This window comes from Heterodontus francisci, chromosome 35, assembly GCF_036365525.1.
Source record: "Heterodontus francisci isolate sHetFra1 chromosome 35, sHetFra1.hap1, whole genome shotgun sequence".
Taxonomy (NCBI): Eukaryota; Metazoa; Chordata; class Chondrichthyes; order Heterodontiformes; family Heterodontidae; genus Heterodontus; species Heterodontus francisci.
Genome location: NC_090405.1, coordinates 17,720,524 through 17,739,310, shown reverse-complemented (window position 1 = coordinate 17,739,310; position 18,787 = coordinate 17,720,524). Strand labels below are relative to the sequence as shown.

The window sequence follows — 18,787 nt, the reverse complement described above, 5'->3', positions numbered from 1 at the left end:
TGGGAGGTGGAGACCTGCCCACCTGACCAAGCAAAGCTGGCTGAAGATAGTCGGTGAGGTCAGCAGACGTGGGGTCACCCCCAGAACATGGATCCAGTACAGGAAGTGGGTCAATGACCGGATCCAGGCTGCTCAGGCGAAAACTCAAAACACTTTGGACCCTTTGGACATTGCATGTGGCAGAGTGAGAGGGAGTGTTTGGTGGAAAGGGAGTGACCACCCAGTCATGTGTATTGGGGAAGGGCAGCAGGACATGCTGCCTGAGGCTTGGCTGCATCTCGGTGAGAGGTGCACGTCAGTCATTGTATAAACTCACACAGTCCCTCGAGAGGGGCCACATGCAGGAGGAATACGTGTGTCCCCATCATGGACTGCTGGACTATCACCATCAGAGATGTTGGGCTTGTCCCCGCTGGGAGACTAACTTTGTTCATCATTGTGTCTGCAGGAGAAGACATCCCACAATTGGAAAGAGCGTGTCAAGACCGGTGGTGGATGCCTTATCTCCATGTCCTCATCCCGATGGAGGAGGAGGCCATGGAACAGGCAGGGCAGCAAAGCAGCTGCTCCATAGCTGATGGAGAGACAGGGACACCTACCCAAGAGAGTGAGTGAACATCTCCTGGGGCACAAGGGAGCATCTGCTGCAAAGGAGCCATACTGCTCATCTGTTCACCACTGCATCAATGGAGCTGCACGTTAGGGGTGGTTGGAATGTCATGATGGGAAGACCCTAACCCTTCAATGTCCCTGTTTTCTCATGAAGGCCCGGATGAACGACAAAAGCAAACAGCTGGAGAGACTGTGGGACAGCCGGACATGTCTGAGGAGGAGGAGGGAGCCTCAGAGGGTGCACCATCACCTCATTCCCCTGCACCCTTCACCAGCACAGAAACTCTCACGTTGGTGGGTATCCGTTCGCGGTTAGATTCTGGCATACAAACTGGTGAGCACATCACAGACAGGCCCAGGCAGCTGGCGGAGGCTGTGACAGCCGAGGCCACTGGGAGTTGGTGGTTTGTGGGAGGCCAGGCCCATGCTGTGCCCCAGGCTGATGACGTGCCTCTTGTGTCACCAGCAACACGGGAAATGCTGCAGCTGCAGTGAGAGGTCAGGCAACATCTGGCAGAGTTGCCAGAGGCTCTGTGTACCCAAGCACGGACGATGGAGGAGTCCATCCAGGCCTTGGGTGCTGCACTGTCTCTGATGGGGGTGTGTCTGGCTTCCTCCATTGAGAGATTGGTGACTCTCATGGAGAACCAGATCCAGCCGATCAATCAGTGGCTGCCGGAGATGTGCACAGACCTGCACTCCATCACTTTGTCCAGGAGCTCCATCCAGTGGTGACAAGGTGAGAGGGGGGACGAGGCACCTGAACTCTCCACTTGGTCCACGTTCCTCTCAGGTCAGCAGGGAGGTACAAGTGTGTCTTATAAGGGGGAGGAGCAGCTGGCTGCTACATCTGGGGGCCCCTCTCAGGGTGCTCCTGGTGTGGACGGTAATTCCAAAGTCCCTCTGCCAGTGACACCAGTGATGCCAGCACCTCCATCATCCTCGATGACAGAGGGGGTCCCTGTACCTGTGCAGGAGGCCCTCAGTGTGCCAGGGCCCTCCAGGCCTCAGGCAGCAGAGGACGGCCGCCAATGTCATCCCAAGCCATGGAGCAGCAAGGTCAGCAGCCTGTCTCCACCTCAGCTGACAGAGCAGGGGGAGTAGCAGGTAGGAACACCCGGAAGAGATTTAAGAAGAGCACCTAGATTCACTGAGGGGTTCACGGGTGAATGTACATTCCAGATGGATAGGGTTGTGTTTGGTGTCACACAGAATAAAGAAATGATGTTCTCTCACTATGTCTCCTTCCTATTGTTGATGCCCTTTGGGACTTCATTTCAACCCTTCCTCCCAAGGGGCTGGAAGTGAGGGACCAAGCCCTGAGTTCACAAAGCTTCGGCCTTGTCACTGTGCGATGTGTAACTGGGCGCTGTAGTGCAGAAGGAAGGAGGTGACAACAGGGCTGTTTAAAGCTAAGACTTTATTGCTGTGGTTCCAGAAGGTGGTAAGGCTCAAAGGAAACGTGAATGTATAAGGGTGTCTCGTGTCTCCCTTGTGTGTATCTCATGGAGGCTTTCCTGCTGTGCCTGAGGTCCTTCATCTGGCACTGCTTGGGCAGCATCCTCCTCCACATCCTCATCATCAGAGGAGACATCACACTCCATGATATCCACACGAGTCAACACCTCACCCCTCTGTCATGCCAGATTGTGCAGAGCACAGCAAGCCACCATGATACGCGAGACCCTCGCCGGGACATACTGAAGGGCTCCACAGGAACAATCTAAGTGCCTAAATCTCATCTTCAGGAGACCAATGGCCTCTTTGATGGTTGCTCGGGTTGACCCGCAGCAGGTGTTGTACCTCTCCTCTGAATCGTTGTGTGGGTTCCTCACAGGCGTCAGTACTCATGTTCTCACTGGGTTGCCCTTGTCTCCAAGGATCCATCTCAGAAAGCGCATGGGGCCACGGAAAGGTTCTGGCACCTGGGAGTGCCTTGGTATGCAGGCGTTGTGGCTGCTTCCCGGGATTTGTGCACACACCTGTAGGATCCATTTGTGATGGTCACAGACCAGTTTCACACTGAGCAAGTGGAAGCCCTTCCTGTTGAAGGCTGCTGGCTGGTCTGCAGGAGCCTTGATGGTCACATGGGTGCAGTCGATGACACCCTACACCTGGGGGAATCCAGCGATGGCCCCGAATCCTATAGCCCTCTCAGCGTGACTGTTTGGATCGATGTGCACATAGTCACCGGCCCTCCTGAACAGGACATTGGTGACCTCCTTGATGCACTGATTCACCACAGACTGTGAGATTCCACACATATCTCCAGTGGATCCCCGCAATGATCCAGAGAAGTTCAGTGGCACGGTGACCTTCAGTGACACTGGCATCAGGTGCCCACCAAGTCCCATGGGGCACAGCTGCATCATGGCAGAGAGATCAGTGACAACCTCCGTGGAGAGGCGCAGTCTGCGGAGACACTGTCACTCGGACATCTGCAGGTAGTTGAACCTCGGCTGACGTGTTCCTCTGCCTCCTTCTCCAGCCTCCTGTTCGAGGCTGGCCCTCCTGTGGGCCCCCAAGCTGCTGTGGTGTCCCTGCTGGTGCCTGCGCCTCCCTCCCTCCCTCTCTACTCCTCCTCCTCTTCAATGGGAGCCTCGAATCCAGGGTGAATGAGGCCCATGACAGGTTGCCCCTCCCTGAGTGCAAGGCCTTCACAGTAAACAACACCCAGCCACATTTACCTCATTTGTCACCCTCAATGAGGTGGCACTGCCCCAATAACACCCTGGTGTGGCTCACCCTGCAGAGCTGGCACATTGGCCCCCACTCCTGACAGTGTTTCCCGATGCCCTTTCCCCCTCCACCCTTGCTGCCAAGTTACGCTGCCTCACCCGACAGCTTCCCAGTGAAGCCAACACTCAGCTCCCACCTCCCAGTCACCTCCTTTAACCAGGCGAGGCTCTGAAGCCCCGTGGTTCCCGTGTGCTATTAATTCAATTGGACCCAGTGAATAAAATTGCTGACAATTGGACTCATAAATACTTTAAATGCCTTCTTGCCGTGTGGATGTGCGAAGTCTGCCCTCCATGTCAGCCGCCGACAGAAATATCCGGTCCGACGTCTTCCATCCCTATTTTATACACCCCCCCTCCCCCTCCCCAGCCTCCATTCCCATCTCCAACGGTCCCTTAAAATTCTGGCCCATGTCTCTAAGACTAATGGGAGTGAAACTACAGCTGCTCCTTAGACTGAACAGGGAGAGCTGCTCTCTCTGTGTTGAAAGTGAATGAATCTGCTCTTTACCTTGTCTTACTGGAACGTTCACTGTCTGGAAATGTCTGTTTGAAAATGTTTTCCTGTTATATTAATGGAGCAGAGGAGCAGAAGTGAGGTACTGTTCAACAGAGAGGTTTGGAAGTGGGTGAAGGGGTGGAGTGACGGTGGGAGTGAGAGGCGCAGTGAGTTGGCCATTCTCAATAGAGTGTCAGGAATGAAGGTCAGAGGAACAGACCAGGCAGGAAACACAGAAAGAGCGAGGAGAAGCTGGTGTGAAAAACAGAGATTAAACAACAGGCTTGTTCAGTTGGTTTGGGTCTGGTGTTTAGAATACCCGGAATCTGGGTTCACTTCCCTTCCAACTCAGCGAATTGTATCAACATTATGTTCATAAAACCATAGAATGATACCCAAAGAAGGAGACCATTTGGTCCATTGTGTCAATGCTGTCTCTTTGGTTGTGCTGTCCAATTAGTTCTGATGCTCAGCTTTTTCCTGTCATCTGCACATTTTCCTTCCAGTATTTATCCCTATTGCTTTTCAAAGTTACTAATGAATCTGCTTTCAAGTCCTGATCAGACAGTGCATTCCAAATCACAACACATCACCGTATAAATCCCGACCTCATTTCGCCTCTGGTTCTTTTCTCAATCACCTGATAAATACATCCTCTGGTTACTGACCCTTTTGCCACTGGAAACAATTTCTCCTTATTTAACTTATTGAAAACCTTCTTGATGATGTCACATACTAGACTGCCAGTAAAACTGAAGCCCATGTAATAAAAGGGACAATGACAGCATGGATATGAAATTAGCAGACTGATAGGAACATAGGAGCAGGAGTAGGCCATTCAGCCCGTCGAGCCAACCCCGCCATTCAATATGATGATGACTGATCATCCACTTCAATGCCTTTTTCCCACACTATGTCCATATCCCCTATGTCATTTGCATTTAGAAATCTGTCAATCTCTGCTTTAAACATACCCAATGACTGAGCTTCCACAGCCCTCTGGGGTAGAGAATTCCAAAGATTCACAACCCTCTGAGTAAAGAAATTTCTCCTCGTCTCTGTCCTAAGTGGCTTTCCCCTTATGTTGAAATTGTGTCCCCTGGTTCTAGATTCCTCAACCGGAGGAAATAGCTTCATCTACCTGTCTATCCCTTTAAATATATGGTAAGTTTCAATGAGATCACCTCTCATTCTTTGAAACTCTAGAGAATACAGTCCCAGTTTCCCCAAAATCTCTTCATAGGACAGTCCCGCCACCCCGGGAACAAGTCTGGTGAACCTTCGTTGTACTCCCTCTATGGCAATGATATCCTTCCTAAGGTAAGGGGACCAAAACTGCACACAGTATTCCAAAGTGCAGTCCAACCAAGGTTATATACAATTGAAGCAAGACTTCACTACTCCTGTACTCAAATCCTCTTGTGATAGAGTCTAACATGTCATTCGCCTTCCTAATTGCTTGCTGCACCTGCATGTTAGCTTTCAGTCACTTACTGACAAGGACACCCAGGCCCCTTTGTCCATCTACACTTTCTAATCTCTTACCATTTAAGAAATGATCTGCACATCTGTTTCTCCTACCAAAGTGGACAACCTCACATCTTTGCACATTATATTCCATGTGCCACTTTCTTGTCCACTCACTAAGTCTGTCCAAATCCCCTTGAAGCCGCTTTGCATCTTCCTCACAACACACATTCCCACCTAGTTTTGTGTCATCTGCGAACTTGGAAATAGTACATTTGGTCCCCACATCCGAATCATTGATATATATTGTGAACAGCTGGGTCACAGTGTGGTGGTGAACAGTTGTATTTCTGTCTGGAGGAAGGTTTACAGTGGGTTCCCCATGGTTCCTCATAACTTCAGTTATGTGCAGAGACTGGAAAAGCTGGGGTTGTTCTCCTTGGAGCAGAGCAAGTTCAGAACAACTTTGACAGAGTTAGAATCAAGGAATCAAATGGTTACAGTACAGAAGGAGACCATTCAGTCCATCATGTCCATGACAGCTCTTTGCAAGAGCAAATCAGCTAATTCCACTCCTCTGCCCTTTCATTGTAACCCTGCAAATTTTCTCTATTCAGGTGTTTATCCAATTCCCTTTTGAAAGCCACGATTGAATCTGCCTCCAGCACACTCTCAGGCAGTGTATTCCAGATCCAAACCACTCGCTCTGTCCCACACCCCTGGTACCATTGCAGAAAATCTCTTCTGTTCATTTCCTCCCTCATAAATAATTGAAATGAAATGTTTATTAGGAAATGCACAACATAAAAAGGAGAGAGAAATAAATGCTGAGCAAAATAGAAGTCAATGTTTGGAAGGTAAAAAGAGCAAAAGATGTAACTTTTATTGTGAGAGGAATATATCACACTTTGGGGATTTTGGAAGAGGATTTATTGATAAACCTGGGATTTGAGAGGAAGCTGGTTCATGGTTTACAGAACAAATTCAGCCCCTGGGATGGAGCCAACAGCTGCACTGTCCAATAACAGACAGGACGGGGACACTGTCTCAGGCCTAGTGAGCTCAGTCGATGAAAGCATGAAACTCTGAATCTCAAGTTTTTGAGTTTGAGCCCCACGGTGGGTGTTTTTTATTTCCTTTTTAGGCTGATTTTACAGGCATTCTCCAGCTCTGAATTCCTCGGCAGAGAGTTCAAGGAGTGTTTGAAATGAGATTCAACAGCAGTATGAGAAAGTCTCTCCTTGATTCAGGACTCTTACCTCTCTGCATCAACTCGCTGCTGAAGATTGAACTTTATCTCATTTCATTCTCAGCTGAGGGTCAGTGTGGATCACTGGGACTTCTGGCTGTCTCCCACTTCACAATCCATCAGTGCTGAGAAAGCAATGGGGAATATTACTCACATGTTACAATGTTTTATAAATACTTGAATGTATTTCACACTGTGTCTAACAGTGTGAATCTCCCCTGGTATATCAGAACATTCACATAATGTGAGCTCTGAGATCTGTTCAGATCCCATTCCCAAGACCTGGAAAGTGGGATTGGGCTGGATCGCTCTTTTTCAGCTGGCACAGACACGATTGCTAAATGGTCTCATTCTGTGCCATAAATTTTCTCCATTTTCTATGTTCTATGAAGTGAGGTGTGATTGGGAGGGGCAATTCCACCAGGGTTATATTTTCTCCCAAAACAATGACACAAGGGATTCTTCACTTTTTTATTCATTCATTCATGCGATGTGGGCGTTGCTGGCCAGGCCAGCATTTACTGCCCATCCTTAATTGCCCTTGAGAAGGTGGTGGGGTGGGCTGCCTTCTTGAACCACCCTTGAGTGAGTGTGGCATCAAGGATCCCTAGCAAAATTGAAGTCACTGGGAATCAGGGGGAAAACTCTCCACTTGCTGGAGTCGTACGTCGCACAAAACAAGATGGTTGTGGTTCGTGGAGGCCAATCATCTCAGTCCAGGACATTGCCTCAGGAGTTTCTCAGGGTAGTGTCCTAGACCCAAACATCCCAGCTGTTTCATTGACGACTTTCTCTTCAACATAAGTCAGAAGTGGGAATGTTAGATGATGACTCACAACTCTTCAGATACTGAAGCAGTCTGTGCCTGCAAGCAGCAAGACCTGAACAACATTCAGGCTTGAGCTGATAAGTGGCAAGCAATCTTCTGGCCACACAAGTGCCAAGCAGTGAACATCTCCAATGAGAGAGAAAAAAAATCTACCTTTTGATATTCAGAAGCATTATCATCGTTAATTCCCCCACCATCAATATCTTGACCAGAAACGTAACTGGACCAGTCACATCTATGCTGTGGCTATAAGCGCAGGTCAGAGATTACGAATTCTGCAGCAAGTATCTCACCTCCTGACACCCCAAATCCTGTCCACCATCTACAAGGCACAAGTCAGGAGTGTGATGGAATACATCCCACTCAACAACACTCAAGAAGCTCAACACCATCCAGGACAAAGCAGCCCACTTGATCGGCACCTAACCCGCCACCTTAAACATTCAATCCCTCCACAACCAGTAAACAGTGGCTGCAGTGTGTACCATCTCCATATGCACTGCAGCAACTCGCCAAGTATCCTTCAACAGCACCTTCCAAACTCGTGACCACTACCACCTCGAAGGACAAGGGCAGCAGATGCATGGGAACTCACTAACTGCAGGTTCCCCTCCAAGTCACTCACCATCCTGACTTGGAACAATATCGCCATTTATTCACTGTTGTTGGGTCACAATCCTGGAACTCCCTCCCCAACGGCAGTGTGGGTGTTCCTGCACCATATGGACTGCATCAGTTCAAGAAGGCAGCTCTCCACCACCTTCTCAACGGCAATAGGAATGGGTAATAAATGCTCGCCTTATCAGCGATACTCACACCCAAGAATGAATAAAAACCAAATCACTCTCCACAGATTCCCCACAATCTGGGCTTGGACATTTACTTCAGGAGCACAGAGCTTTATATCACTGCAACATGAGTTCCAATCTTCATATTCTGTTCACTTTTCACATTATTTTCTACCAGTCCACTAGCTTTTATTAATTCAGTATTTCGGGTCTCTGCTCCTCCGCCGTTTCTAACATCTCACCTCTTACAAAAAAACACTCTGATCTATCGTCGGTAGTCGATGACCCCTCATTTTAAACTCCATCTGCCAAAGCATTGCTCACTCACTTAATCTATCAAGAAGATTTGAAAATAAATTTCTTGCCAAAGGATAATTTTCTGCATCTGCTCCCTCGCCATTTGCTTTTCCCATTTGTCTTTCACTTGGTGCAAATCCAGAGAAAGTAATGATGGAAGGAAGGAGGGGAGGAAAAATCCTGCTCCGTTTCGTGATCCCTATTTGATCTTCATTCCAGTGCAGTTTGGGTGAAGAATTCCAATTGTCTGTCTCAATTTTAATAAAGTATAACAAATTCTGGAATCACTGTCTGGACATTGACAAGAACAGGTTTCGAGGCTGACTTTACAAATAAGCTCACCCAACATAAATAATACACGAAACAGCTCATAAACTAGCGACAAGGATGGGATTCGAACCCACGTGTGCAAAGCACAATGGATTAGCAGGTCATCGCCTTAACCTCTCGGCCACCTTGACAGTTGCAGAAGCATAGCTGTCACCTTCAGCACAGCTTCTGGCTGTGCAGCCGGCTGTGGAATGATGGAAATATATCTTCTGTAAGTAAATGAAGTTGGGAATGGAGCGGTGTGAAACATTTCCAGACCATGTCCAACACGTTTCTACTCAGTGTGAAAGCCCACCACGGAAAGACTGGAACATACAAACATTTCAACACATCATGATTAACATCACTCAGACACCTGAACTATTAGGTCACTGACGAAGTCATGATGACCGAATTTCTCATGAAATGACAACTGAACTAACTGACTGGAAGAATTGCTTTAACCCCACATGATCAGCGAGGCACAGCATCAGGCTGACTTGTCGGGTGGTGTAAACAGATATCACTGCTTCTGATCTTCACCAGAACAGAGAGTGAGATGTAACATTGATCATCAAACAGACTGTGAGAGAATACAACAGAATAAAACACATGGAGAGACACTGTGGAATAACAAATAGATTTGATTGGAATGTTGAAATTTTGATTGGAATGGATAAAACACCAGAAACAGCAGATTAAATTGGGATTCTCATCATTATAGTGATCTGGGACAGAAAAGAGAAACTGATGGAAAGAAGAGAAGAAGGAAGAAAAGAAAGGGTGAACTGTTCAATCTTTTCAGTTTTTTCACTCGCCCATCAAAGCTGATAAAAAAAAGTTGCAAATAACAGAGAATTTCACCATAAAGGGAGATTAAATGTTGCTGAAACCTTGGATCGAAGGATGCCCCAAAAGATCACCTGTTTAACTGTCTCCTCACTAGGGGATTTCAATCAGTGAGCAATATTATTCTCTACTTTTTTTGTTAATTGGTCCCAGAACTGTCACTTGGAATTAATATCTGTGTTCCGACTCCTGAATAATAAAATTGTGAGTTTCTCGATATTTTCTGGACACAGTTCCTGCTGAAAGAACTAACAACTCTTTTCTAATTTGCACAATACTCTATACACACTCATCAAGCCTGCTAAGCTAGCATCCTTGGTGCTGCTCTCTCTTCTCCCAAACTTCATCTCATGTGACTGTTCCATCATCACTCTGACAGTGGGAGGGGTTGATCCCACTATCTTCAGCATTAACCCTTTACATCCTTATACCACACAGTCTGTCCAAAAAAAATGGGTGGAGGGAACTTCCTTCATTTATCAAAACACCAACAGCAGCACAGTGGCGCAATGGTTAGCACCGCAGCCTCACAGCTCCAGCGACCAGGATTCAGTTCTGGGTACTGCCTGTGTGGAGTTTGCAAGTTCTCCCTATGTCTGTGTGGGTTTCCGCCGGGTGCTCTGGTTTCCTCCCACCTCCAAAAGACTTGCAGGTTGATAGGTAAATTGGCCATTGTAAATTGTCCCTAGTGTAGGTACGTGGTAGGAGAATGGTGGGGATGTGGTAGAGAATATGGGATTAATGCAGGATTAGTATAAATGGGTGGTTGCTGGTTGGCACAGACTCGGTGGGCCGAAGGGGCTATCTCTCTAAATAAGAAAAGTAAAATAAAAGCTATCAGTCGTAAATCAACTCAAACCCATTAGAGAGATAGAGGGAGACTGTCAGAGAACTTCCTGCATCCAGTCCTGACCCTGTCACACTCAGCAGCTTCTCACCCAGACCCCACTCTCATCAACACTGAACATTGTTACCGAGACCCTTCAAATACTGTTTATAAAAGGGAGAAAAATTCAAACTTTATCACAGCTAGATTGAATAGAACAAAGTTTAATATCTTCTCGTCGTCACTCGGTAACCACATGAGACAGTCCTTAAATCAGTAGCATAAATTATCAGCTGTAAGAATGTTTGTCATTGGGTTGAATCATTTCTGTGTGAGGAATGTTCCAGCATCATAAACCAGGGGAACGTGTTGACTGAGCTGTATCTTCATCTCTCTTCTGGACAGTTCACCCTTCCTTCTGCTCTGATTCACTTTCCCAAAGCGGATCTACAGATTCTCAAATCTGGAGACTGGGTTTTCTTATTTTGTTCCTTTTGATTTTTCTTGCTCCTGAATGATAATATATTCCAACCTCGGATCAACCTTGCCCTGTCTCGCAGTCTTGGTTAAAAGCGACAAATAACGGCAACAACATTCTGAAACATACAACACGGTCACATTCTGCTTCAGTGAGATTAATGCTGAGGCAGTTTCTGTGTCGAATGCGATTGTGAACAAATTTCTCTCAAGGAAATTGTGAGTGATCAAGTATTTGCACTGAATTTCTGTGCAAGAAGGGACAGTTTCAACCAGCCATTCCCAAATCACTTCCTTCACAAAGACAAAGACTGTGCTGTCTTAACGTGTGAATCAACTTCACAAACAAATTTGAACTCGAAGTTCAGGAGAAGACAGAGATGTGAATGATTGACAGTGTAATCTTTAAATCATAATTTTCCGTTTCTTCGTTGAAGTGAGGCTCAACCCTAAGCCACTAGAGATCGCGGAAAGCTACAAACTTGGATCCAGAAAACAGAAAAGTAGTGAAACAGTTGGTGAGTACATTGTGACATTGAAGAATTTATCACCACATTGCAACATTGGCACATTCTTAGACCGTACATTATGAGACAGATTTGTGCTTATATTGGTGGATGAGGAAAGATACTAAACACACAAAATCCCAATTTGAGCTAGTGTGTAAGATTGCTCTTTCCATGGAGATAGCATCAAAGAATGCTCGTGAATTTCATCCTATGCCAGTGACAGTAACACACTTCAGAGGAACTTAAACACACTGGTAAAATGGGCTTTCACACAACAGATAAAATTTTACACAGAGACTTGTGAAGTGATACAGTTTAGGAGGAAGAATGAGACAATGTACACCAATCTTTTTTGATCAAGGTTTGAAAAGGTTGCTAAGAGCAAACAGGACACTTGGCTTTATTAATAGAGGCATAGAGTAAAAGCAAATAAGTTATGATGAACCTTTATAAAACACTGGGGCTGAATGACCTACTCCTGTACCTCCACGGAAAGCTTCCACTCCAGGCTCGGGCACCCTCTTCAGGATCACTCTCCATACATCCCGCCATTCCACACACGGATATCTCCCTCAGGATCAGATCACAGCTCCACAGTCCTGCCACATCCAGTTGTGAATGGTGGTGGATAATTAAATAACTAACAAGATGAGGAGGCTCCAAAAACATTCACATCCTCAATGATGGTGGTGCTGAGCATGTCAGTGCAAAAGATGAAGCTGAAGCATTTGCAACCATCTTCAGTCAGAAATATTAAGTGGATTTGATCTGTGCTAATTTCAGCTCCTCATGCTCGCTGGTGCCTTGGTTCTCTGGTGCTAATTTCAGAGTAAATCATGCAGCTTGACAATTGGAGCCAAAGAAAAAGACACAGGAGAGGTTGAAAGTGCCAAAACCTGGTATTGAACCAAGAACTGTTTAACTGTTAGTACAGCACGAACTCAACAAAGCTATTTCAACAACACACCAAAGCCAGCATTCTGTCACTGCTTTGGAAGACAATATATACATTAAAGTGTTTGTAAAAAGTTACAGAACACAACATGTGAGTAATATTCCCCATTGTTTTCTCAGTACTGATGGACTGTGAAGTGGGAGACAGCCAGAAGTCCCACTGTGCCACACTGACCCTGAGCTGTGAGTGAAATGAGATAAAGTTCAATCTTTAGCAGAGAGATTCTGGAGAGAGGTAAGAGTCCTGAATCAAGGAGAGACTTTCTGACATAATAAAAGCAAAATACTGCAGATGCTGGAAATCTGAAATGAAAACAAAAAGTGCTGGAAATACTCAATAGCTCTGGCAACATCTGTGGTGAGAGAAACAGAGTTAACGTTTCTGGTCTGTGACCTTTCATCAGAACTGACACAGGTTAGAAAAGAATTAGGTTTTAAACAAGTGACGGGGAGGGGCATGTGGGAGAGAACAAAGAGGAAGGTGTTTGATAGGGCAGAGGGCAGGAGAGATTAAATAACAAAGCTGTCCTGGGACAAAGGCAAAGAGTGTGTTAATGCTTGTGGTTGCCTGACACCAGTCATGCTCTGATGTTATTGAACACAATGTTCAATCCACAAGGCTGTAGAGTGCCGAATCAAAAGGTCAGGTGCTGCTCCTCGAGCTTGGGTTGATTTTCACTGGAACACTGGAACAGGCCAAAGACAGAAGTGTTGACATGAGAGCAGGGGAGAGTGTTGAAATGGCAAGCAACCCGAAGCTCAGGATTATGCTTTCGGCCTGAGCAGAGGTGTTCCATCCAATCTGCATTTGGTCTCCCCAGTTTAGAGGAGACCGCATTGTGAGCAGTGAATACAGTATACATAATTGAAAGAAGTACAAGTAAATCGCTGCTTCACCTAAAAGGAGTGTTTGGGGCTTTAGATAATGAGCAGAGAGGAGGGAAAAGGGCAGGTATTATATCTCCTGCGATTGCATGGGAAGGTGCCTTGGGAAGGGGACGAGGTATTGGGGGTAATGGAGGAGTGGACCAGGGTGTCGCGGAGGGAACAATCCCTTCAGAATGCTGACAGGGGATGGGAGGATGCATTTGGTGGTGGCATCACGCTGGAGGTGGCGGAAATGGTGGAGGATGATCCTTTAGATGTGGAGGCAGGTGGGGTGGAAAGTGAGGACAAGGGGAACCCTGTCGCAGATCTGGGAGGGAGGGGAAGGGGGAAGGCAGAGGTTGAGAGTCCTGTCAACTACACTGGGAGGGGGCGGGGTGGGAGTAGTTGAAATCTGGTGATGTTGTTGAATTTAATTTCAAACAATCCTTGAACTCTCTGCTGATGAAGACTGAAAAAGGGAAGAACAACCACACAACAAGGGTCTCAAATCCAAGACCCTGAGATTAAAAGTCTCATGCTCTACCAACTGAGTTAACAAGGCCTGATACAGTACTTCTACTCTGTCTGTTATTGGACGGATGCTGCTGTTGGCTCCACCCCAAGGGCGGGAATTTGTTCCACCAACTATGAAGCAGCTTCCTATCAATTCCCCAGATTATCAGTAAATCCACTTCCAGAAGCCCCAAAGTGTGATATATTCCTCTCACTCATCAATAATAAAACTGAAATCTTTTTACCTTCCAAATTCTGCCATCCATTTTGTCAGTATTTATTTCTCTCTCCTTTTTATTTAGTTCATGCATTTCTTCAGAATTTTTTTTTCAATTATATCTGAGGGAAGAAATGAACAGATCTGGCAGCTCAAAACTGGACATCCATGAGGCACTGTGGGTCATCAGCAGCAGCAGAATTGTATTTAAACACAATATGTTACCTCATGGCCTGGCATATCCCTCACTCTACCATTACCATCAAGCCAAGGGAGCAATAGTGGTTCAATGAAGTGTGCAGGAAGGCATATCAGGAGCAGCACCAAGCAGACCTAAAAATGAGTGAAGCTACAACACAGGATTACTTGCATGTCATATAGCGGAAGCAGCATGCAATAGACAGAGCTGAGTGATCTCACAACCAACAGATCAGATCAAAGCTCTGCAGTCCTGCCACATCCAGTCCTGAATGGTGGTGGATAATTAAACAATTAACAGGAGGACGAGGCTCCACAAATATCCCCATCCTTAATGATAAGGGAGACCAGTATATCAGTGCAAAATACAAGGTTGAATCATTTGCAACCATCTTCAGCCAGAAGTGCCAAGTAGATGATCAATCTCGGCCTCCTCCTGAGGTCCCCAGCATCACAGGTGCCAATCTTCAGCTAAATCCACTTCACTCCACATGATATCAAGAAATGGCTGAAGGCTCTGGATACTGACAACATCCTGGCTGCAGTGCTGAAGACTTGTGCTCCAGAACTAGCCACGCCGCCCGCCAAGCTACAACACTGGCATCTACCCAGCAATGTGGAAAATTGCCCAGGTATGTTCTGTATACAAAAGGCAGGACAAATCCAACCCGGTCAATTCCTGCCCGATCAGCCTCCTCTTCATCATCAGTAAAGTGATGGAAGGTGTCGTTGACAGTGCTATCAAGCAGCACTTACACAGCCATAACCTACTCACCAATGCTCATTTTGGGTTCCGCCAGGGCCACTTAGTTCCTGACCTCATTATGGCCTTGGCCCAAATATGGACAGAAGAGCTGAATTCAGGAGGTGAGGTGAGGTGACAGTGACTGCTCTTGCCAAGGGCATCAAGGAACCCTTGCAGAATTGAAGTCAATGGCAATCAAGGAGAAAAATCTCCACTGGTTGGAGGCATACCTTGCGCAAAGGAATATGGTGCTGGTTGTTGGTGGCCAATCATCTCAGTACCAGACATCGCTCAGGAGTTCCTCAGGGTAGTGTCCTCGGCCCCAACCGTCTTCAGTTGCTTCATCAATAAACTTCCTTCCATCATAAGGTCAGAAGTGGAAATGTTCACTGATGATTGCAAAATGTTCAGTTGCATTAGTAACTCCTCAGATACTGAAGCAGTCCGTGTCCACATGTAGAGAGACCTGGGCAAGATTGGGCTTGGACTGATAAGTGGCAAGTAACATGCACGCCACAAAAATGCCAGGCAATGACCATTTCCAACAAGAGTGAATCTAACCATCTCCCCTTGACAGTCAATGACATTACCATTGCTGAATCCTTCACAATCAACATCCGGGGGGTTACCAATGAGCAGAAACTGAATTGGATCAGTCATATAAATACCGTAGCTACAAGAGCAGGTCAGAAGCTGGGAATTCTGCTGCAAGTAACTCACCTCCTGTCCACCATCTACAAGGCACAAGTCAGGAGTGTGATGTAATACTCCCCACTTGCCTGGATGAGTGGAGCTCCAACAACACCAAAGAAACTCAACACCATCCAGGACAAAGCAGATCACTTGATCAGCACTCCATCCACTACTTTAAATATTCACTTCCTGCACCACCAGTGAACAGTGGCAGCAGTGTGTACCATCTACAAGATGCACTGCAGCAACTCACCAAGCCTCCTTCGACAGCACCTTCCAAACCCCCAACCTCGACCACCGAGAAGGACATTGGATGAATGGGAACACCACCATCTGCAAGCTCCCCTCCAAGTTACACACTGTCCTGACTGGGAACTATATCACCATTCCTTCACTGTCACTGGATCAAAATCTTGGAACTCCCTTCCTAACAGCACTGTGGGTTTACGTACAACACATGGACTGCAGCAGCTCCAAAAAGGCAGCTCACCACCACCTTCTCAAGGGCAATTAAGGATGGACAATAAAGGCTGCGTTTGCTGACAACGCAACCACTAGGTGGCACAACTCGCTTTCTCCCCCTGCTTTGCACCGGCCGCTTCCACCCTCCACAGTCGCTCACTCCAGACCTCGCTGCTCCCCCCCCTACTTCCCTGGCCGATTGTCTCCCGATCATGTCACCCCATTCTCCAGTCGTTCGCTCACTCCCCACCCCCCCTCCCCTCCAGCCGCTAGCTCTCGGCTGCGCTGCTTCCCTTCTCTCGGCCACTTGCTCCCACGTTTGTCCAGTCTCCACGCGCCGCCCGAAGAAGCAAGGTGGGCTGCAAAGTGTGACGTAGGAGTGAGTAGTGAGTGGCCTAGGGGAGGGAAGTGGCACGGCCTAGAGCTAGCGGCTGGAGTGGGGGTTGGGGGGCAGAGAGCAAGCGGCCATAGAGCTGGATGACGCGAGTGGGGAACAATTTTCCAGGGGAGCATCGAGGTGTAGAGCGAGCGGCTGAGGGGAGGAAGCGTCGAGGCCTGGAGCGAGTTGCCGAGGGGGGAGAGCTCCAGCCTCAAAGTCTCCTATTCAGCCGCTTCCTCCAGCTGAGTGAGGGGCTGGATACCTGATGACGCTTTAGCGCACATGTGCGAAGATGGACAAAGCGCGGATATGCGATGATCTTGGCGCTGCGCAATGACATCATCCTCCACATGTGCCACTTAATCCTGGCAAGATGTAGCTGTGCCTATGCACAGCTTGGCACAGTCCGATGCTGCGTTGACAGGAATCACATTGTGTCAGCAGTGCCCACATCCCATGAAAGAATAAAAAAGAGATTTACCACAATGGTAGCAGGGTGAGGGATTTCAGTTATGTGGAGAGATTGGAGAAGCTGGGGTTGTTCTCCTTGCAGCAGAGAAAATTCAGAAAAGATTTGACACATTTGTTCAAAGTCATGAAGTTCTTCAATAGTTTAAATCAGGAGAAACTGTTTCCAGTGGTAAAAGGGTCAGTAAGCAGAGGACACAGATATCAGGTGATTGGCAGAAGAACCAGAGGTGACATGAGGAACCATTTTTTACACAGCAATGTGTTGTGATAAAGAAAGAAAAGACTTGCATTTATATAGCACCTTTCAAGACCACTGGACATATCAAAGCACTTTGTAGACAATGAAATACTTTTGAAGTGTAATCACTGTTGTAATGTCAGAAATGCAGCAGCTAATACCCACAAACAGCAATGTGATAATGACCAACTGATCTGATTGAGGGGCAAATATTGATCACAACACCAGGGAGAATTGCTCTTCACTTGTTTGAAATTGCAGCATGGGATCTTTTACATTCACCCAAACATGCAGACCAGGTCTTGGTTTAACATCACACCTGAAAGGCAGCACCTTCAACACCCTCAGTGCTGCACTGGAGTGTCAGCTGTGAAATCTGAACCCAGAAGCTTGTGATTTCGAGGTGAGTGTGACCAACTGAGCCACAGCTTTTACCTGAGTCTCAATCCTTCTCCCAACAGTTTCTCTCTATCGGGTCTGTCACGGCCCCTCATGATTGTGAACACCTCTATCAAATCTCCTCTCTAAAGAGAACAACCCCAGCTTCTCCAATCTATCCACATAACTGAAATCCTAACCACATGTTGCAGAAATCGATTTTTCCTCAAGTTCCTTCTGGTTTTGTGAGTCACCTTAAATCAATAACCTTCGGTTATTGACCTTTCAGCAGTTAGAAACAGTTCCTCAGTATTTACTCTACCTCAAACCTTCAAGGAAGCTCTGCAAAGTAACTGAAAATCAAGTTGTCAGAAGTGGGATTTAAACACATGCCTCCAGTGAAAGCTGCAACCTGAACAGAGAAGCTGAAACCGCTCAGTCACCTCAACTGTTCAGACCTTTTTGACCTCGTCATCACTTCTGTACTTTGAAAGGTTCACTCAGTTCAGGAACTTGTTCAATGTTACTGGAATGCTGAGTGATTGGGATATTAACTCCCCTGGGATTTCCTGAAATGTTGCTGGTTGTCCCGGCCTCACTCACTCTGGGAAAGAGTGAATAATTGATGCGTCTGTTTCTGTATCTGAAATGTGACTTAGATCTGCTGTTATTAACCGAGGCAGCGCTGCAGAAGGATACGTTAATGTTAAAAAGTATAATGTTGATGTAATGAATACAGGCTCCGAGCACAGAGCTTCCTGTGGGGAATTGGGGATATGAAAAACAGCAGACTCTGCAGGAATTTCCACTGGGAGCACAAATTCACAAAATCTACCTTTTATATTTCGATTCATTTTGATTGTCCTTCTGGAAAATTATTTTGAAACAATTTAATCATCAACCCACATCTCCATGACTGGGTCAATTATGAGGTCATCCTCTGACAGGTCATGTGACAGCTGGAGCCACAAGACATCAGAACCAGATTTGTAACTGGATTAAAACCCGGAATCCTGTCCCAATGGCTTTTCAAATAAAGCTGTTGCTGTTTGAAAACACAGCAGTTAAACTTTCTGCCTGACCATGAGGGGAGCGAGGGAGAAATTTACAAAACTAAATCCTTTTACAAAATAGTTCTAAAACCATTCACTGAGAAATCATGTGAGGATTCATCTGCAGTAGAGAAACAAGCAGAATACAGAAAGTACAGAGGAGAGCTGAAA

At 46.7% G+C, this 18,787-nt stretch overlaps 1 non-coding gene across 1 annotated transcript; it reads right to left on the bottom strand.

Moving 5' to 3' along the window:
• Positions 1–8,858: 8,858 nt before the first annotated feature.
• On the bottom strand, positions 8,859–8,940 carry trnas-gcu (transfer RNA serine (anticodon GCU)). The gene has a single exon. It is a non-coding gene; the product is annotated as a tRNA-Ser (tRNA).
• Between the last annotated feature and the right edge of the window lie 9,847 nt (positions 8,941–18,787).